A 22,724-nucleotide genomic window follows, 5' to 3' on the forward strand; every position below is an offset into this window, starting at 1 on the left:
AAGAGGAGCAGGTAGAGAGAAAGGAGTTAGCAAAATCATCAACTGAAAAACAGTAGGAACTGGACTACTGGGAACTGGTTTTCTACAAGAACTGGTTTTCTATTCTTATCTCTAACAGTTTTTGTACCATTTGGAGAGCTGGTGTAGAAAAGCTCAGCAGCTAATGAGCTCAGTGCTCACGCACACTAAAGACACCTTTAAACCTTTGGGGAAATGCCTGGAGGGCTATAAAGTCGACACTTTTGAGCATCTATTATCAGCAGAACTTTATTTAACCACATAGTTTGCATTTATAAGCAAAATGTAAACACTTAATAAACAGTTTATAACACACTATAAAGCAGATATGAAGGTGTTAATATCTTAGCCATCATAAAATCTAAGACACCAATGGCAGATGTGCAGTCATTTGTGGCAATATGATTTTAAACACAAACATTTGCAGTATACAGAACAAAAGACACTGTAGAACACAGGCGTCCAACTCCAGGCCTCGAGGGCCGGTGTCCTGCAGGTTTTAGATGTGTCCTTGATCCAACACAGCTGATTTAAATGGCTAAATTACCTCCTCAACATGTCTTGAAGTTTTCCAGAGGCCAAACTAATTATTTGAGTCAGGTGTGTTGACCCAGGGTGAGATCTAAAACCTGCAGGACACCGGCCCTCGAGGCCTGGAGTTGGACACTCGTGCTGTAGAATAAATGATTTTCATGTATATGTGAAAATTGAGGATGCCCACTTTGTACTTAAAACTAAACCGAAACATGCACATGGTATGTCTCACAGTCTCATTGGCAGGTGACTCTGGGCTTCAGATGGAAGCTGTTAAATGTATATTATAATAAAGTAACTATTTTGGCATTAATCTCGTCTGATGGCCTGCTTTGATTCCTGCAGCTGTGACATGCACTTTGCACTTTGAAAGGGCCACAAATTTTGTTGCAGTAAAGCTGGTGGTGATGTAAATGAGCCAGGACTGTTACTCAGGAGACCTGGGTTCATATCCTCTGTGCGGCACATCCTGTACTGGTCCCACTCTGTCACAGGACTAACACAGACAGACAGAGACAGACAACCATTTGCACAGTCTATTTAGAGTCACCAGTTAAGCTAACCTAGCTAACTGCATGGCTTTGGACTGCAGGAAGAAGCCGTAGTGCCAGGAGAGAAACCACACAGACATGAGGAGAATATTCAAAGTCCACACAGAAATGTGTGGAAATGCGTCCTGCCCTGCAGTCAGGAGCAGCCCAGTGTTCCAAGTCACACTGAGAGAGACCTTAACACTGTGATTAGTGTTCGTGCAGATATAATAAGGCGTAAACTCAGGCTTCAGGTGAAGCATTTTAACAATGTGTGCAGTTTTGCACACATTGCACGGCCCTGTTCAGTGTTTTTGTCTGCCTATTAGTGTTACTACTAACTCAATTAGTAATTGTACATGTGCTGTTTATGCAACCCACAGTAAACAAGAGTACTTAAAGCAGTGCAGGATGATTAAACAATACTGGGGAAGCAGCCTCCCAGTGGAATAGGTTAACAGTGGTGGTACGACTGCTGTAAACACACATAAAGGTCCAGCTCGTCGCCTACATTTGCAGTACCATCATTTATCCACAGGTATTATATTTAGCAACATGGTTTGAGTCTTTGTCACAGAGAAGAGAGACAGAAGCACAAGAAGCATTAGTGGAGGCAGGAATATGCACAAAGCAAAGAGAATATAAAAGACATGAGAGTTTAAAAAATGTTAAAAGACACAGAAGCTGATTCAGAAGCAGCCAAGGAGTCTGCTGATAGGAAGACATGTCGATAAAACTTTGAGATATTTTAAGATAATATAAGCTCAGGTTTTCATACAGTTTAATTTTTCAGATATTTATAATAATTTTGTTTCTTAAAAAGGGTTTTATACTAGTAAAGTTAGCAGAGTGAGCAGCACTGAGCTCAGTTTTGCTTTCGATCAGCAAAGATGTGCAAACTATGTGTTTAATAAAAGAAATTCCTCAGTAGTCACTGATCACATCCGCTCCTTTATGTGCATTTTTTTTTTTATAACTGAGCTCAAGTGTGTGTTAGAGAGTTCATTTCAAAGGTAGCCTCTTATTGTTTCTAAATAGAAACTTGCTTAGCATGTGGCAAAAATGCAGCCTAACTCTGACCCTGAGTGATTTGTCAGAAAACCATCCACGGTCAGGTTTGGGTTTTGTTTTGCACACTTGCTAAAGAAGAAGCATCATGAAGAAACTGGAAGATGTTTCCTTTACAAATCACGTCTTTTGTTCTTAGTTTCACTTTTTAAATGGTTTCTATTTGGGTCTGAAGACAATCTGATAGGGAGTAAAAATGGTCGAATTGTCAGAAAAAAAACCCTCCTGCCTCCTTTTCCTAATTACTTTTCCTTAACCTTTATTGTAAAACATCACAAAGTGAAAGATGGAAAATGGATCTGCTTTTATATCTAAGTAAAACTGGCTGCTCCAGCTTTGAAAGTAAAGAAAAAAACAACCAAAGATAAATACTAAACAGAGACTAGAAACAGACACTAAACATGATATGAAAGATATGGAAACAGGCAGAAAGGCAGAGGAGGAAAAGCAGCAAAATAAACTAAGATAACAGTGGACAAAAGAAACGAAGACTCAGGACTCAATAACAAAAAACTAAATCTCAGAATGACAATGGAATAGAATTGCTAACCAATAATGCAGAAGAGCCAAAACTCAATAAAATTGCTACATCCTGGGACTTTGACTGTCATACAGTCAAAGTCTGTGTGTAGCAGCTGAGGTAAAGCAGGGTTTAGGCACACTTTATTTTACTGGCACCAACCATAATTCCCATTTAAGAGGAAGTCTTTGACATGATGTGCACCAACCTGCTGACTGACACCCAGCAGTATTATCAAAAGTCACTCATGACATCACGCCTCGCATAAGCGCCAGCCTAGAAGTTGGACCGATGCCTCAACAATCATCTTCAATCATCGCAATCTGAATATCTTGTCATCCTGTGAATTTGATGGAAGTGTAAGAGAGCCTCCACCCTTTGAGTCTGATGCAGTTTGACATGTGAGTTCAGTCAGGGCGAGTAATGCAGGACTTCACTGAGTCACTGTTGTGTTCTGTCATCAGTTCTGAAGACAACAAGCAGAAACAAAGGCATTGTGCACTTACATACGGAGATAAATAAGATATTGCCCCTCTCTTTGGAGCTTATTTTTAGATCGGAGGAGTCGACAGATTGCTTACTTCACATGAGAATATCAGCGCCCCCGGGGGTACTTTGCTTCCCTTTTTTCTCGCAGAGCTGCGGTTTTAAGACAAAAGCACTCCCTGTCAGATTCCACTGCAGCCCGCCACTACTCATGCAGCTGGACTGGCACAGGACGATAAAAATCTAAAGCTCCAGACTTGGACGTGAATTATACATTCTGATTCCCTCTTGAGATTAGATGAGGGCCTGGTGATTGAGTGCCACTGTCTTTTAATGAACGACTGACTTCATGAATCAGGACATGGAGGAAAAAGTAGCTGGTAGCCATGGGAATGGATAAAAAAATGTTGGTTATATTTTCTCTACTGATTTAAAGGTGCAACGATACCTTTCTCTATAAGAGCTTGTTCTTGTTTTACATTATCGTGCAGTGGCTGCTCTAAATTATTTTGTTTTGCAGGTCCTTGTAGCAGCTGGTGTCCATGTCTGCTGTTATCAGACAATATAAAGGAAAAGTTATCTGACAACCAGCCTTCATGATCGTCAAAGAAGCGTGGGTGCAAGAAGAGGTGCTAGGCTATAAGCATACCCACAGACTATATATAAAAGATACACATATCAACAACCACATCCCGCATGAATCTTCCACTTTGGATGTCTTACATTTTGTATATATATCTACTTTTATTTTTTACGTCACAAGCGGGGGGTTTAGGCGTGTGTGTCTGTGTGTGTGGTGGCTCTGATTGAGAAACAAGGAGACTGTCAGCTTGTATGATAAAGACGGTGTTTACTGAAGTCAAAAATCTAATGCAGAGGAGAGTCATTTTCCTTATAAGTTCTATGCTGTTGAACTTCTTTTTGCAAGCAGAGGAATCACTCCCTGCTGTTCATTAGCTGTCCAAATTTATATGAATAAATTTGAATGATTTAAAACATTCAAATTTATTTATATAGCACAAAATCAAAACAACAGTTGCCTCAAGGTGCTCTATATTGTAAGGTAGACCATACGATAATACAGAGAAAACAGAGAAAACCCCAACAATCAGACGACCCCCATGAACAAGTATTTTGGGGATGGTGGGAAAGAAAAACTTCCTTTTAACAGGAAGAAACCTCCAGCAGAAGCATCTGCTACGACCGGTTAGGGGTGAGGGAAGGAAGATAGTACAAAGATATGCTGTGGAAGAGAGCCAGATATTGATAATAACTAATAATTAACTGCAGAGAGCTCTATAAACACATAGTGAGTGAAAAATGGTGAGTGCAGAATAATTGCTCAGTGCATCATGGGAATTGCACTATTACTATTGCAGCATAACTAAGAGAGGATTCAGGGTCACCTGGTCCAGCCCTAACTATATGCTTTATCAAAAAGGAAAGTTTGAAGGCTAATCTTAAAAGTAGAGATAGTGTCTGTCTCACGAATCCAAACTGGAAGCTGGTTCCACAGAAGAACTGCCTGAAAACTGAAGGCTCTGCCTCTCATTGTACTTTTAAATACTCAAGGAACAACAAGTAAGTCTGCAGTGTGAGAGCGAAGTGCTCTATTTGGGTGAAATGGTCTTTAAGATCAGATGGGGCCTGATTATTCAAGACCTTGTATGTGATAAAACACATTACTTTAACGATCCTTTCATCTTTTATACAAACTCTAACAAACCTTTAGCCTGTCGGTTATACTGTTCAGTGGTAGCTTGTCAGGAGTTTCACCCACGTTTGAATTCCTTCATTTCCCTCAGCATCACTTAAAAGCAGTCTTGATACATGCTCAATCATCCAGGTAAGTAAATCTCAAAAGGCTGATTCTGTTCATCTGGACTCAACCTTTGGGGAATCACTCACAAGCAGTTAGACTTGCAGAGTGTATAAAAAACAAACAAACAAAAAGAATATCCAGGCATCTTCTTCATCACTTTATCATTTTGGGCTATGGCAGACTGGATGCTGAACAGACCATGTTCTATCTTCAGTTTCAAAGTGATTATAATAGATGCTATATATAGGTGCTATTGGGTTAGTATGCTAACTTCAGTATCTGCATCACAATAAAAAAGTATTTCATATACAAGTTAATTCACGTTCTATTGTTTTAGTTGGTAATTTTAAAGGTGTTAATATCTCTATGTGTCGCATCAATGCACTGTGTGGTTAAAGAAGCTAACTAGCATTAGCACGCCGCACTTGTGGTTCAAACAAACCAACATGGCAGGGGGCAAAACGCTGATTTTGAGGCTTCAGTCCAGATGCAATGCAAATTCTGTTATTTACAGTCTGTTGGCCTCATTCTATCTTTATCTACTCATCTAAAAACTCAAACTGTTTAAATTTCTTAACCACTTAACAAGCTGCCAAGTGACTGGAGTACACAGTCGGCTACAACATAAGCAGCTTTTTTGTTGCTGATTTTTTTGTAATCTCAAATTTGTTTTTCGAATAGAAGCACATTAACAAAGCAGCTGTTATGCTGTGGGCTCTTAAAAGCATGATGGTTTTGGGGAAAGTTCTGAATTATTCCTTTTTCCTGTGTCAGTAATTGTTGCACCTTGTTATACATTATCTCATAATTATGGGAGATTTTCACATAATTATAGTGAGTTATAAATGTGCCTTTGTAATCTTCTTCCTTTGCTTCGTTCCTTTATTAAATCTGAGTGAGTGTTCGGCTGTGATTAATTTCAGCCCTGTGAGGTGGCGTGTGCGTTCCTGTGACGGGAGGCTTCACCATCGCTCCCTCTCAGGAATTAACTCTTACACCTGACAAATGGAGAGAAAAAAGGATGCTGTAGGATGCCTACATCTTACACCGAGATGGTGACAGACTCAGAGACAGTCGCAGCAAACAACCGCCCACACAAACCTTCATGCCTGCAAGCATCCATCCTGCACATGCCCAAAGCAAACACAACCGCAAAGCCCAAACTTTTCTCTGCTTAAAAGCAGAAAGCTAATCCTCCTGTGAAAAGTCCTTCAGGGAAAGGATGACTAATGTATTCAGGTAGCTGCACTCATTATCGTTCACTAATTGTCTGACTGGACAAATCATATCTCCCCTGCAGTAACTGTTTAGAGTGCATTTCAAGTGATCACAGTGTCACACTGCGACCTATTTCTCTGTCTTCTTTGTGAACATCATCCCGCAGTCTCCCGCTAGTAATGAAATGCGGCACAAGAGACAATTTGCAACAGATTCATGCCTCGAGGGCACAGCCACAGCCACCCAATTTCAACTCTTTATTGTTTTGTGCCTGAAATCAAGCCACTTTTTCCTTAGCTACCTAGCTTGACACTGTTGAAGAGCCGAGGAGCTCAGAGGCTGATTGTAAAAGAGTGCAGGTCTGTTCTGGGAATGTGCTGCCCCTCCCCTCTGCCGGTGATTGCCTGGCACAACCCAAAAGAAGTGAGAAACACAAGCTGAAGTGTAATTCCAGTTGATGACTTCTGGTGCTTCACGCTGTGTTCTTTTTCAAAAGACCGCCGCTGTCCTCTCGTCTCTTCTTTATCTCTCTCCGATGGGAGAAGTCATCATTATCTCAACTTGTTTGTCTGCTAAAACACAAGGACACAAGGGCTGCTTGTTCTTCAAACGATCCTGTGGTCCAGCTTACATATGCAGTGACAAATCCTCGCATTTCCAACAGAAAACTGGGTGTATCTCCTGCAGCTGAGTACAAAATGGGGAGCCAAATCAACAAAGAGGGCATTTGATTTACAGGGGTGGTGCTCATAAAAGCAGCACGGTAGATGCTCACATAATAGACAGTATCAGCATGTGCCGTGCAACTGTGCGCCTGCAGCTACAAGGCACACAAATAAAACAACGCTGTGAGCACCACTATTGTCCGGAGACACAAATGCGAACAGATAAACAATAAGCACGGACAAAAGCGTAGCTGAAGCCGGCACGCGCTCCACCACGCTGACCGTCGGCACAAATGTTGACAAGGAATACTGAGGCACGGTGACATTAAGAACAGCCCTGAGCTGCAGGCAAAAGACACATGAAAATGTTCCGCAGACACCGAGAGCTGCCAGCACCTGCAGCAGCACTTCAGCGAGGAGCTGACTTATTCATTTTTAAACAACTTCTGATGTCAACTTTGAATTAAGTAGTTACATCACTGGATTACTTCATCACAGGATAACACTTGCTGTCTGTTGAATCTGGCAGCAACACTTAAAACTACAGTTTAGGGTTGAGAGGAAGTGAAGCATCCAGTCTGGCCTGAGTAGAAATATGAGGGGATGAGTGGCGCTGCTTATTGAGTGTATTTTTCCATCATGCAGTGTAATTTGGAAGCCTTTCCATTCATGCTGGAGGACAGGCAGTTAATGAATGAAACAGCAGGCAGTTTTTATCCCGAAGACTACACCTGACACACTGCTCACCCTTCACTTGGCTATGAGCTTCAGGTTACGAGTCCTCTGTATGGTCAGGTCCCTGTTTGGGGAGGCCTGTAAAAGGGTATGATGATGGCACTGGTGTTTGGTTGTACATTGGGTCCAGCGAAAAAGGCATACTGTTTTGTTTTATGAGGAGCTGATGGAGGAAGGGGTTCGTGAAGCTTCGTGGCAGTGTCTCACAGTTGTGTCTATCAGTCGTTCCATGTAACTGTCGCGGTCCGGAGTCTGGTGATCTCGTGTTTGTGTTTTTTTGATATGCTTTGATTTGGTGGTTCCTCATGGTTTAGTCTGTATTTCTGGCTCCCTAAGTTTAGTATTTCCTGATTTCTAGCCTTTAGGTTTTGTTAATGTGCCTCCCCTGTGTTCCCTGTTATGTCTGGTTATCCTGGTTTCTATGTTCGTGTATTTCCAGTGTCTACTCTGTGCCTTTCCTGTGTCCCACGTTTCATGTCTCTATGTTCTCTGTGTCTTCCCTGTCAGCCATGCCTCCTTGTCAAGTCTGCGTCTCCGTGCCTGTCTTGCGTTTCCTGTTTTACTTTGATAGTGTCGTGTCCTGTGTTCAGTGTTTTGAGATTTGGTTCCCCTTTGTCTCGTCATATGTGATTAGGCCCAGCTGTGTTTCCCTCCTGTTTCCATTCCCTCATTACTCCCGTCTGTATTTAAGCCCTGTGTTTTACTCTGTCCGTTGTCATGTCATACACCCTCATTGCTGTGTGTCCTGTGTGCTCCTGACTGTTCCTAGTGTCTCGTATCCTGGTTTGTTTCCTAGTTCCCAGTTTAGTTTTTGCATCCTATGTCTGTTTTCTCGAGCAAATAAAACTGCTGTTTTAAGTTTTACCTTTTGTTTGAGTCCTGTGTTTGGGTCCTCATCCTGCCTGCCACACAGGAAAACATGATGGTAGCAGAAATTGAAGTTTACTTAGTAACCCAAGCCTCTCTTGATACAGGCAGTAAGAAATAATTCTATGATGTGCACCTCAAGGCTTTTGGGATAATACTCTTGATTTTATTTAGATTGAAAAATGGGACCCAGTATTCAAAATACTGTATCTTTTGTTTAATCTCTTTGGATTTTTCTGTTATTATCAATTACTCTTCCTTCATAAAATTAGCTGCTTGGTTGCTGGCAGATCAGTCTATGTTTTTGATTGGTCACATGCTGGACTGGGAAACCCTGCGGTGACTTATCAAGTTCATAAACATATTCCCAGTCCCTGTGACTTAGCGTGATATCCAGTGTTATGGAAAGTGGAGCCAGATAACAAAACATATCCTGGCCATCTAGAACTTGCTTTGTTGGCCAGGCCCTAGGAGGCCATGGCTCACAAGCTTTGGAAACAGTGAGTGAAAACCAATTTAAACACTCTGTCTTACTTTCATTCTCAGGCTTTTCAGGCTCATACTGCCTGGACCTGATTCTGATTCAGTCTGATGACACAGAAGCACAGACGTGAACAAGACTAAAAAAAACACAGGAGAAAGGAAATATAAACAGGCAAGAGGTGATTTTCGGAAAGATGGCATCTACATCTCAGGGGTGTAATTCTGTGGATGTGTGCAGGTGTGATGCTGCACATATCTAAAAACCAGCAATGGACCTTTCTTTCTCCAACGACTAAAGGTTAAAGAGGAAAGTGAGAGTCTAACTGCCTCACACCACAAATGACCGTCTGTGGGAGGTTGATAGCGCTTTCTGATCAATACCAGTGACTCAACGACCTACTTTGTCAGGTGCTGAGATTTGAGGCTTTCAAAGCTTACTTTCATGCTCCTGAGCTGTTTTAAACACACACTCATTTTGGCACTTTGAGTTGCTCATCTGTGCAGAGTGCCACTATCAGTGTCAGAACAGACATTAGAGTTACACCGCGTAATGAGTTCTCAAGCAACAGAGAGCAGATGGTCAGGTAGCATTTCTGCAATGATGTTCATGTAGATAACATTATGCTAGCGCTTTCAGGAGACACTGCAAACACCTTTGTGTCATTTAAGATACATAAATATTAAACAAAAGAAACCTCTGCTGGGTCTTTTATCTGCAAAATGTCAGATCTTATTTTATCTGGATCATGATGCAATGTGATGAAACTGAACTGAAGCATAAAACATGATAATTTAGTTTTGTTAAAAAAATAGAGAGCATGTAACAAAAAATCATATTTCTATTACTTGTTCATTAGCTTTCTATAATAGTACTGGTATAAAAATATGTCTGACTAAAGCATGTCCTTGTCACATGAGATGAGCTGACACAAACTGGAATGGACACTTGGAAGGACCGAGGACATTTTTAAATAGATGAATTTCCATTTCTCTCACCTCCCAGTTTCTTTTGTGCAGCATTTTCCCTCCTTTCTGCTAATTGTGAATTCTTTTATTAAGGTGGACATCTGCAACACTTTTTTCAACTGTACATGACAAATAAACAGATGCATGTTGCATTTAATGTCTTTAGCGTAATGTCTTTTGTAAGCTCGATTATTATCATGAACTAAAATAAATTTGATTTGTATAGCACCAAATCACAACAACAGTCGCCTCAAGCCGCTTTATATTGTAGGGTAGACCCTAAAATAATACATACAGAGAAAAACCCAACAATCATATGACCCCATATGAGCAAGCACTTTGGAGACAGTGGGAAGGAAAAACTCCCTTTTAACAGGAAGAAACCTCTGGCAGAACCAGGCTCAGGGAGGGGCGGGGCCATCTGCTGCGACCGGTTGAGGTGAGAGAAGGAAGACAGGATAAAGACATGCAGTGGAAAAAATGAAACTATAGTAGATATAAAAACAAAATGAAAAAGAATTAAAACTAGAATTTAAAAAAGACAAATTGTAACTCCATTCTGGAAACTAACTGACTCAAATAAATTAGAAACAGCTGGGTTAAACCAACATGTCTGCAAGATGGTTTGAGTTCCATCTGCCAGAAAGAAAATAATACGTAAAATTAAACAATCACTCCTTGTGGAAATGTCACTTGTTGTCTACCGCAGGGCTCTGTTTTAGGTCTGTTACTTTTCCCATCTGTGCCAACGACATGTCTTTGGCTACTTCTTGTAAATGTTTCTTTATACTAATGAGCCTGGTCTTGGAATCAGTGGAGAAGTTATTGAACGGAAACTATCTCAGTAATTATAATCTGCTGACATGTTATTTCCATTTTAAATAGCATTTAATAAAAACATTTCACTTAATTTAGGAAAGACTGAAAGCATCCTTTTTAGCAATCAAGGTTAGAAACCTTGTAATCTAACAACCAGCAGTATAAAGTAGCCAAAATGTATTAAGTACAAGCATAACTATTAAGTCCATCTGTCATCAAAACGTTACAATGCCAAAGTTGTATGGTTACAAAAAAATCTTTATTTAACTCCAGAAAGAACTCAAAAGCCAATAACAGTCAAACGAGCTTGTATTACATATCTTTAACCATCCACATCGACAAACTTTAATATCCGCAGATTAAAACACTTACATTTTTCAGTGAAGGTGGATTTCTTACCTTTAACTCTCATCTATCACATTTTTGTAACTTTTACCCAGTGTCTCAAGGATAGAGTCCCCAAAAATGTGATTTATAAGTTACTGTGAATATCAAAACACGGGTACAAAATAGATTTTAAAAAAAGTTCATCAGATTGTGTCATAAAACTTTGGAATGATGAACTGTTCTTTGTTAAAATGCTGAATCCATTTAGACAAAGGCTAATCTCCACAGTGGTGTGGTGATTAGCACTAAGGAGCTTGGAAAAAAAGCAACTGGACTGCTTTAAGTTTCTTGAAGACATTTAATCTCTTCTTCAGTTCTGACGTCTTCAAGAACCTTAAAGAAGTCCAGTTGCTTTCTTTCCACACTCCTTAGGCTACCATGACCTGGATGAGAACTTATACAGGTTAGTACTCTTGCCTCACAACAAGCAGATCCTGGGCTTGAATCTGTTGGTTGGCTGGAGCTTTTCTGTTTGCATGTTCGCTGCATGCAGAGAGTACTCACAGCTTCCACCCAAAATGCAAAGACAAACACAATAGTTAATAAGTGATTCTAGATTGGTCGTAGTCGTGAGTAATGTGATTACACTGATTACTTTCTCTGTAGTTTTTTTTCTGCAGTGAATGTGTCCTTAGTGGCTCTGAGTGAAGGTAAAAGTAGGATAACCCAGCACTCGGCTGTCCCTGAATGCCTCGTGCACAGACAGATGGAGAACTGAAGCTCAGTGCTAACACGATGCTTGCACTATGCCCCACGTGTACACACCAGGGAAGTCCAAAGGCCTGATCTGAGCAGAAACAGTGATGACATGAAATGAAGCCAAGTGTAAAAACAAAGCTCTCACACAGGACAGAAACACGGTCTCCTGGTTGACAGTCTTGTGATTTATGCCCCCATCGCCCGTCCTGCCTCCTTACGTCGACTTTCTTCCTGTTTTATTAACGGGATATTCAGCTGTCTGCAAGAAGATGCCAGAGGACACCTTGTCTATGTCTCTGACACCAGCAGCTTTGACAACGTGGCAGTGTTTGACATCCAGGAAATAGGAACAGGTCAGCCTGCTGGTGTTGGCCTGTGAGCATTTATATGTAGGGGAAAATTAGTGAGTAAATATGAAAAATGATCTTGTTGGTCTGCTGTGTTTGGACACCTGAGGGGTGTACTTCAAAATGAGATTCATGGAGGTTTGTTAAGCCTAAAGCTATTGCTGAGTTTTCAGTGTCACAAAGATGGCTCTCTTTTTACCCAGTTGGCCCAAAACAGCAACTCATGCTGAACACGCAACCTCATCCGGAGCAGGTTATGTTCAGAGTTTTGCTGTAAGTGACACATTCTCACAGATACATTTATACTCTGCTGAAGCAATGCGATTATGAATACATATGCAACCTGTTGATCCATCCTGCACTGATATTAATAATGCAGGAATGTTGCCTTGGTGAAAAATGCATCACCATGCATTCAGCAGTGTTTTATTTTTTATGCTAAATCTTAATTTCCTTCCAAGTCTGTTTTACACTGTTGGTGGAATTGCAGCTAATAGTCGGATCAATTTTGTAAACAGTGTTCTATTCATCACTAAGAAAATTAAATCACTTTCATTCTGATTAAGAGCAATTTCCACATCCCCGTGATTAGGCCATATTATTGTATTGGCCATAGAATATGGGACAGTGTCAGACCTGAATATTTGTTAGAGCTTATTCTTTGTAGATGTCTAGATTGTCCATTCCTCTGATTATGTCTCTGATTGCAGTAGGTAGGTAACACTTTACTGGCCCGTGTTGTGCAGAAAAATAGTCAAATGCCCCGTTTTATGAGACCACACAAAGCCTGAAGCTCAAACTGTGGATTAACAAAAAAAAAGTTGATAACCACCATTGTGATACGGCTAAAGCAAAGAAAGGCCGCTTGTGCTGAGCTTGTTTCCTAGCACACCCCTCTGGGCTGACCAAATGCCACAATTTTCTCTACCTGTCACAAAGCTGTTAGCTTTCCTTTCAACTTCTCTTTGTCGCCTGGATTTCACTGGTGAAACTACCGGTTGTGCATTTTGCCTTTTAAATGAACAGTCGGTGCAGAGAGCAACCGGAAGTGCTGGGAGGTGGATGTGGATGGATACAGGAGCCAAGCAGAACAAAAAGACAATACTTTGACACATTTAACAAGTGTGGAAATATATAACCTGGTGAGCTGCTGAGGAAAAATCACGCTGATATCCATCTGGAGCATATCCCAGCTACCACAGGGCAAGAGGCGGGTGAGGCAGTGGATCTAAAACTGTAAAATCAATGAGAAATAACTCAGGAACAGGAGCAACCAACAAGTAAAGGGTGCACTGACAGACTGACAACCAACATGGAAGACACAGGCCTTTAATACAGATAAGAAACTAATAGGAAACAGTCAGGTGGGAAGAAGGTAAAGACACAAAGTTGGGAGTGTCAACATGACTGCTGCAATTAAGCACCTACAAATACAGCTAAATGTTGCATCAGAGCTTTTCATTCTGCCAACTTGAATTTTATTAACAGCTCATCAACTTCAAGGTTTGGCTCAAGTAGCTTATCAAACACAAGGTGTTGTTTTACAGCCGTTCAAAGGAAGTACCCAAATGTAAGACGTGATGGAGGCAGAGGGGCAGGCTGCAAAAAATAAAGTTTCTTTATTGAACTGACTGGGAAAACAGCAATGGAGCTCCTGAGGAAGAGGAGGCAGACAGCTGGTGAGTAAACAGACGAAGCAACAAAGACAGAAGGAGAGACAGGAGTAGATGCACTCTGAGGGCTGATAGAAAAGGAGACACAGGTGGAAACGGAGCAGATAATAATGAAGGTGAGAAAGATAACGGACAGATGAAATTATTACCAAAATGAAACAGAAAGTCGCTGCGAAACAGACAAAACAGGAGGGCAAAAATGAGAAAACACAAACTGTGAAACACAAAAAGAGGAAACAAAGAAAACATGACTCAAAACCCAAATGCAATTGGCATTTATTTCATGTGAGTTATGAAGTTATCAGCACTTTGCAGAAACCCAGAAACCAAGTTTGATTTCATTGTATTGTCTGGATTTATTAGACAAACAACAAACAAACAGACTTTTTCATTCATTTTTGTAAAAAACAAGAACAGCAGAATTCAATAAAACACCAGAAGGTTTGAACCAGATGATACCAACACTGTTCAGTGTAGCGTTAGCTCAACATTTGACAGAGCTTAGCTGATTTATTCTGGTAGCTAGAAGAGCACAGAAGTTTTTCCTAAACAACACACGAACATTTATTCAAAGTAATTTATCAGTAATTTATCTGTGCGTTCTACCAACACAGTTTATGAGTGTAGCATGCTAACCTATCCCTCTTCTCTAACCGTCCACATTAATGAAAGCTAGCTAGCATTAGCTGTTAGTTTAACACTCCACCCTACTCCTTTGTTGCCATTGCAGGAGCCCAGGATGCTAATGTCCAAATCAATAAACAGTGTTACAGTGGTTATGTCCATCTTTTATATGCAGTCTGTGAGGTGGAAAAATTCAACAAACATTGTATTAAGATGCTACTAGCTTATGCTAAAGGCTTTTGCAGCATTTAGCCCACAGATCTGGTATATACCTAAACTGTATGTCGTAGGATACTTGTGTTAAATGCAAGGCTTCTTTGTCTTGGATGAAGCTAATCTACTCAATCTAATAAAGGTAGAATCTTAAAAGTTTTCATAAAGCCACTGATATCTGACAAAGAACAGCCTACTGGGCAAATGATTTAAGCTTTGCTCATTCTCAGAACGAATGAGGGTGAATCAAACTAAAATGATAACCACTAAGTCCCACTTGGAGTTATTAAACACTTCATACTATACAAACATAGTTAAACAAACTTGAGTGCGGTTGAAACTTTCCAGGATATCACAGACAGATCTGTTAGCCCTTCTGAGGAAATGTCAGCTTGTTGAGAATATATTTACCCGGTCGGTTTGCCCGTTACAAGCTGATTAATTAAAAGCATGTTTCTAAATCCCGGAGACGATTTTGTGATCGGTCAACAGGACTGTTTAAGAGAATTTGAGGGAAGAGGTCTTAAATTGTCAACGTGTCCTTGTCCCAGCCAATGGGGGGATTAAGCAGAGGGATCAGCGAGTGTGTCTGTGCATGAATCAAAGCCTTGTTCAAATACAGACGCACTGTTCTGATTTCAAATGAGACAAGAAAGCACCAACTACTTTGATAGTATAATACACATCTCCCTTTTGTAGTTTTCCAAAGACCTTGCGGAAAACTAGCTGTCACCAAGCAACAGCTGGTGCAAATGGAATATCATGTCTTGTTTGAAAATGTGACTTCACAGATGATGAAGGAAATAAAAGATTCTGCCTCATCTAAATAAAAGATCGCTTTGATTCAGACAAGCCTGACAGGAGCCAGGTACGACAGCGTGCCGGTCTGAATGCATGCCTAATGTCCCACAGGGCGATCGGCGAAGACTCCTCTTACACGTTTTTCCATCTGAAGCTTTTACTCCTACGCGCTGAAATATCATTGCTGCTTCTGTGGCACCGCAGCCAGGGTCAACAATAAATCAGTGAAGACTACACAAAGGTATAGTAGTTTGTTTGGGTTTTTTTCATGCTGTTTCTCCACACAGCTACATTAGATCAGCTTAAACCCTCTGTGCTAATTATCTCACTACAGCACACTTGATGTCTCTGTAGTATACTCCTACTCACCTACAACTCAAGCGGAGAGGAGCTCTTCTGTGAACACTGGACTGCATAATGAAACTTTGGCTGCAGGCTGATAATTGGAGCTGTAATCATAAAGCTATGTACATCTGCTGTGAAGTGGAGCTTTGCAAAAAAAATCCAATGAGGGGAGAAAAAGATCCCTCAGCTCAGAGTGACGTTGCGTTCACATTTGTGTTTTTTGTTACGATTCGTCTTGACAATTTGTATTTGATATATGCTTTACTCGCCTGATTGCTTATTGACGTCCGGGGATTAAAACGTCCGGTTCAAGTCGTGTCTTCCTTTCTTGAGCTGTCACAGCAGTTACTGCCCGATTGGTGCCTCGTTCCTTTATACAGAATGGACTATGGCTTTTCGATGAATTAACAACCGCTTTTTTTTTTTTTTGCCTTAAAACACCCTGCAGGTCACTGCTGACCCCTCTAGAGTTAGGGTTGGGTGTTCTTTTAGCTACATGCTAAATGAGCACATTTCTAGAGGTTAAATTTAAATTTGGTCTTGGCATGAAAGTTTTTTTGTTGTTTGTTTGTTCCACCATTTCATGCAACCTGCTGAATGCTAAGGGATTGTAGTTTTTTTGCACATAAATAATATCAGGCTAGTTTTCTGACTATGACTAATGCTAGCAGCTCTCTTTTCTTGTAGGTAATATCCTCATACCTGAACAGAAGGTTCATTCATGGCTTCAGCCGAGCGGTTATATGTGACAAAATGTTTCCATTTTATCTTTCACACTTCTAGATTAACATGTGGAAAATGGATTTATTTTTTCTGTCTTTGCAAATGTCAAACTCTGTTTTTTGTTTCGTAGCCATACAAATACGTACTCACTTGTAGCCTGTTCATAAGTGATAACTTCTGATAAATGGACACAGGCTAAAGATGATAAAAATTGCCACCACCAATAATAAATTTCACTAGCTGACTAGCCAGGGTGTACCACCAGGTGGCGCTATGCTGGTTGTGGGGGTTTCCCCTGACAGCTGAGAGAATTTTGGCAAAAGTTTGCATTAGAAACTATTCATAAAGTGCAGTTAAGATAACAAGACTGAAAATATTGAATAGCTGGATCTTAATTGCTTCATTGTAACAACTTTTTAAAAAAGTAGCTGTGTTTGTTCTGCATTAAATACTCCAACACGGCCGACGAACGGTGCTGGTTCATGCAGCTGTCACCTGGACTGCTATGACTTCCCACCTCTCTCGTTTATAACCTCTTGGCTCAGGTAGAGTGATGTAGCTATCTGTCAGGACTGCAGTGCTGATTAGTGGCAGCATGTTTGAACCATCAGGTAACTGGTGTTAATAAAGTAAAAAGATAAAAAAAAATGATCTAGCAAATTAGTTTTGCACATCCCTGCATAATACACCACCATTCTGGAACAATCCCTTTAAGTTTACAGTCCCAAATATTACAAGGGGGATGTAACTGAATATCTTGGTTTGGCAGTAAGCAAACACTGCCCCTTCCCTTGATAAGGCGCCATTGGCCTGGTAGATGTTGAGGGATTTACACGTAACTGCATGTAAACTGCACTTAGTCGTTTTGATGGACATCTCGTGCACTTCTGTTGTGAACAAATCACTATCCAGCTTAACAACCTTTCCTGCACATCATGGATTTCCCACAGAGGCATCCACATGCATGTTTTATTTAACAGTATCATTTTATTGATGCTTCACCACATAACAGCAGAATCACCATTAAACCCGAGTGTTAGTGCTCCCTCTGTATTGATCCTGGGCGATGTAACCTCACTAAATGTCTTACTTGGACATCTTGAAATGTTGAATCAGCAGGAAAATAAAGGTGTTGTGGGGCAAAGTAATTGTACAGAGACGGCAGCTCGCCTACTGCTTCGCCGTGATTCTCACTCATTTATGAATCCTCACCGGTTTAAAGGTTAAGAACTATCATCAGATTAGCCATTGATTTCAATTAGTGTTGCCTGCTACTAAACAACCTTTGTCTGTCTGCGATCACTGACTTGTATTGATCCCCAGGCTTGTTCCATTACATTTGATTGCCACTGGCCCACTGTCAGTTCTGGAACGAGATTACCAGTCGTTCTGCATTGTTCTGTGCATGAAGCCCAACTCTGACACCGCATCCAGCCAGATTCTTCAGAAAAGCATGTTTATCCAATTAAATGATGCTAAAAAGGTAAAGCTGTGCATGCTTTTACACAGGCATCAGAGGGGACAAAAGGCTGCCTCAGAAAAGGGTTGAGGAGCGTTTCAGTGCTTCGCAACTATAGATATGTTAAAAATAAAAATAAAAACAAATAAAATATATTGTTAGAAAACAAATAAAAGCATGTTTAGACAAACTCTGCACCAAAGGTCTGTAGTTTTGAGTAGACAGAGATCTTTTAACTGCTTTTATCGTGAAGCATTTCACTGGCTGTGAAGAAAAATGGTGCACAGGCATATCTATGGCTGTGACTTGGTTCATGTGTTACTCAATAATTGGTGCACTCCTGTACTTGAACACATAGCATTACATCTCTGATAGAGAGGGAATATCAACAACCAATAAAAAGAATATGAATCATGTAAAATGTTACATTAATTGTGGTGATAATGTGATTATAATAAGTTGTTAACACTGGTCTCCAGAAAAGTTTGACTCTGCTTTCATACAAAATGATTTCTTGTATGTACTCCCCAGCCCTCCATTAAGTAAATCCTTGGTGCAGCAGTATCCTGCTGAAAGGTTCACTTTAGGTTCATCTTCATCTTTTGGATAGATGGCTTTACATTATTGTCAAGCACACTTTGATATATGAAGAATTCATGCAGGCTGCCTGTCCCCGAGGCAGAGAAGGAACTCCAAACCTTAACATTACTGCCACATCGGTTAACTGTTTGTGTGAGGGTCTTATCCTGAAAGGCTGTCTTTGGTCTGTGCCAACCATGTTTTACTGGTACTACCGCAGGTCCTGTGATGAATTTCATGGTTCTTTGATTTTCTTTGGTTTCTAAACCAGCTGGGCGACCACTTCTGGGCAGATATAGTGGTATAATGTCATGCCCACCATGTTATAGTGTAATGGCGGTCTGATGTGGAAGGAGCGGCTAGCAGATCCAGTGGGCATGTGACGTGGAAGTTAGCTGGACAACTCAGAGGCCAGTCAGTTAGATAGAATAACAGACCTTTATTCGGTATTACAGTTTTTCTCCATTGGTTTGGCTCATTTCTTGAAACAGAAATTACATTCTCAAAACTCTAAGATCATTTGGCAAAACACTCTTACAGTTTAGCACAACACTATAGCTCACCTGCAAAAGCTCATATCTCTTCCAAAACTGTTCAATCAGGCTTCAATCTAAATCCCTTTCTCATCTAAACAGTCAGTGTCTCCAAAATGGCAAAGATCCTTCTCAATAGCTTTGGCTCATTTCTCGACACAGATCGGACATTCTCATCATTCTTGGTGCTTTTGTCAAAATAAACCTGGATGGTTGATCACAACAACATGGTCCACCTGCAAAAGCTCATATCTCTCCTAAAACAGTTCACTTATGTGTCAAAACTACATTTCTTGCTAATCTGAATAGTCAGTGCCCCCAAAATGCATCGTCCCTTTGGCATTGTGTGAGTACTGCCATACAGAATGTTTAGATGTTTTGTCACTATGGCAGAGGACCAACAATATACAACAGAAAAGAGTAGCCTCCAAGGTTTGACATCACAGATTGCACTCACACTACCAAGGAAATTATAACCATTTTATATTCATACGCAAAGAAAGTTTCATACATATGTAAAAAGAAAATGTACATTACAGTAGTAAATTGTATGAACACAAAAACAAAAAACAAGGACTTATTCAGTGGTCGCTGTACTCATTTTCCCGCTCTTGTCCACTGTCTTCACCCTCCTGATTATTTACACGCTGTTGTCCGTCTGGCCACAGATTCTCGTCCACATCACAGCGGATACTTTCTCTTGCGATGCAACGAGGGAAGAAACGGCGTGCATGCCGCAACCATCCCCTGCATTGATCTCCTGTAATGTCGTCCCACGCTGCGTCCATAGCATGGAGCAGGGAAGGCTGATCCTGCGCATTATGCTCATATACTCTCCACCTACAAGCAGAGAAAAACTCCTCTATCGGATTGAGGAAAGGAGAGTAAGGTGGTAGGAACCCCATGACCATCCTTGGATGCGTTGCAAACCAGCCCCTAATGAGTGGGCTATGGTAGAAATTGACATTGTCCCACACAATTACATAAATGGGTAGGTGAGGCCCTACGAGACCTCTCTCATTTTCAGGGATAAAATCGGTATAAAGGCGATCCAAGAAGATGAGGAGCTTGTGTGTGTTGTATGGGCCAAGACTGGGGATGTGAGTGGCCACACCATTCTCAGAAATGGCAGCACACATAGTTATATTGCCCCCTCGCTGACCTGGGACATCCACTGTGGCCCGGTGGCCAATAATATTACAGCCACGTCTTCGGCCCTTGGCCAGGTTGAAGCCAGCTTCATCCACGAACACCAGGATGTGAGGGGTCTCATGTCCTTCCAATGCCATTATTCTCTAAAATAGAGTAAAGAACATAAAATCAGTCATACAGAAGAGTCATATACTACAGTTAGACAATTGCATGTTCTCCCCCACAGGTTCAATATACTACAGGCCACTACTCCAGTGGTTCTAAACTAGTGATAGGCCTATGAGGAAGTACTGCAGGGGTATTTGATAGAAAGGGGAGTGGGAAATACTGATGACTCACTGAGATGTTACAGTAAAACCTACAGTAGATAGATTTGATTGGGAGACAACAAAATAAGGATTATAATGAGAATTGTATCATACAGTAAACTGCAGATTTCTGTTGAAATTGTTGAAGTCAGATGCAGCAAATACTGATTCTGAAATCAGGTAAAGGAGGTATTGAAACCAAATAAGTGAACTACTGCTTACTGTGATTACAGGTAAGGTTATAATGAGAGACAACCAGTAACTGACTTACATTTACATACTGGTAGGGCAGCTCCTTCACTCTGTCAGAGTTCCTCTCAAATGGTACTCTGTAGATTTGTTTCATTGTCATCTGATGCTTCTTCAAAACCCGGTCTATTGTGGAGATGCTTATTGTGTTTATATTCTGGAATATATGATTGTCCTGAAGGATGGCATCACGGATCTGTCTCGATGTGATGGCATTATTTGCCATCACCATGTTACAAATCTCTCTTTCCTGTTGTTCATTGAGCAGTTTTCCTCTGCCACCCACGCGAGGTTGTCGTCCAATCCTACACATAGAACAGAATACAGTAAGTTACCAGTGTAATTGTATTATTGTTTTACTCACAGTAACTTCACCACAATCCTAATGCAACATTGCACAGTGACTGGAATACTACTCTAAACTGTATGAATTATGTAATTCCATAGTTTACAGTAATTTGATTAATATCTTTCTTGTCATATTTAGTATCACAACATTCCACTAGTCCTCTCCACCTGCTAGTATAGACCTACTACTGTAGGCAGATGCACACAAAATCTCTACAGTAAGTTATACATTTTTTGCCTCACGCACAGTGCCCTGTCCTATACAACATATAATTCCATCATAGATTACATAGAGTACATACCTGTTTTCCCTGCGAAAGGTTTGGATGATGGAGGAGACTGTAGAGCGAGGCACATTAGGCTGCACTCGACGACCTGCCTCTGCCATTGTGAGGCCATGGTTTATGACATGGTCTATAATTGTGGCCCGAATTTCATTCGGGACAGCACAGTGTCTTCGCGCACCTCGGCCTCTTCCCCCTATTCCTCCACCACGCATTCTCAGTCCTCCTCTTCTTCTTCTTCTTCCTCCTCTTCCTTGAGGGAGAACTTCCCCTTGTCCGTTTGCTTGGCCTTGTCTATCCATGTTCAGAGATCGGACTGGCTCTGGTCAAGCTCTATATATCTGTGTTTGGCAGCACACAATCATGGAACACACCTGTGTGTGACACTCCCCCTTCGTTAGTCTAGTTTCACCTGACTGTCAATGACTGTCATCAATTTATCAAATATTCAAAGAAATTCATATATGGTATTCACGGTATTATGTTCTTGACCAATTTTGACAATTGAACAGACAGTTGTGCATGCGAGTACTTATACAATGAAATCATGCTGACATGTTTTGGAGAGAATGATCATTAGACTGAGAATCAACTAATCAGTTTAGATCTACAAGATCTATTCATTTGGAAAATGTGCTAAATGTGGGCTAACTGTATAACTGTAGGCTACTTGTACTTAATCATTTGCAAAGATGCACTGAGACAATTGAGACATGTACTAAGGCATTTGCCATTTGATAAAATGAATGAGAAATGCCATTCTGTTGTGAACATTTGCCAAGAGGTTTGGAGGTTTGTCCATGTTATTTTGAGAATGTAATTTCTGTTTCATAAATGAGCGAAACCAATGGAGAAAAACTGTAACAGAACAATAACATACAAGCCAGTTCTCCACGTCTCTACGGTATCCATACGTATATGTGCCGGGGTTAGGTAGTTGCCGGCAGCAGCCCATTACAATGGTACGGTCTCTCTAAACAGACGTACAGAGAGCAACGTGCTCGACTGTAATGGCTGCCGCTGCACTCACACTAGGAGACTCTCCAACTACAATAATAGGACGCCACCTGCTAGTGGTGCTATGCCATAACAAGGGTTGTTACATCAGCTGACCCACGAAGGGAAAGTTTTATCTTAGCCATTTGCTAAATAGACCAATTTTTGCAATCTAGAAGATGTTTCCTGTTTCAATTTTTAATCCTTCCTCAGCCTAACCCTAGATGGCTCGCCATCTGTTTTTTTGTGCTTTTTTTCCGTCTGTTTTGGGGG

This window comes from Pelmatolapia mariae, linkage group LG6 (genome assembly GCF_036321145.2).
Source record: "Pelmatolapia mariae isolate MD_Pm_ZW linkage group LG6, Pm_UMD_F_2, whole genome shotgun sequence".
Taxonomy (NCBI): domain Eukaryota; kingdom Metazoa; phylum Chordata; class Actinopteri; order Cichliformes; family Cichlidae; genus Pelmatolapia; species Pelmatolapia mariae.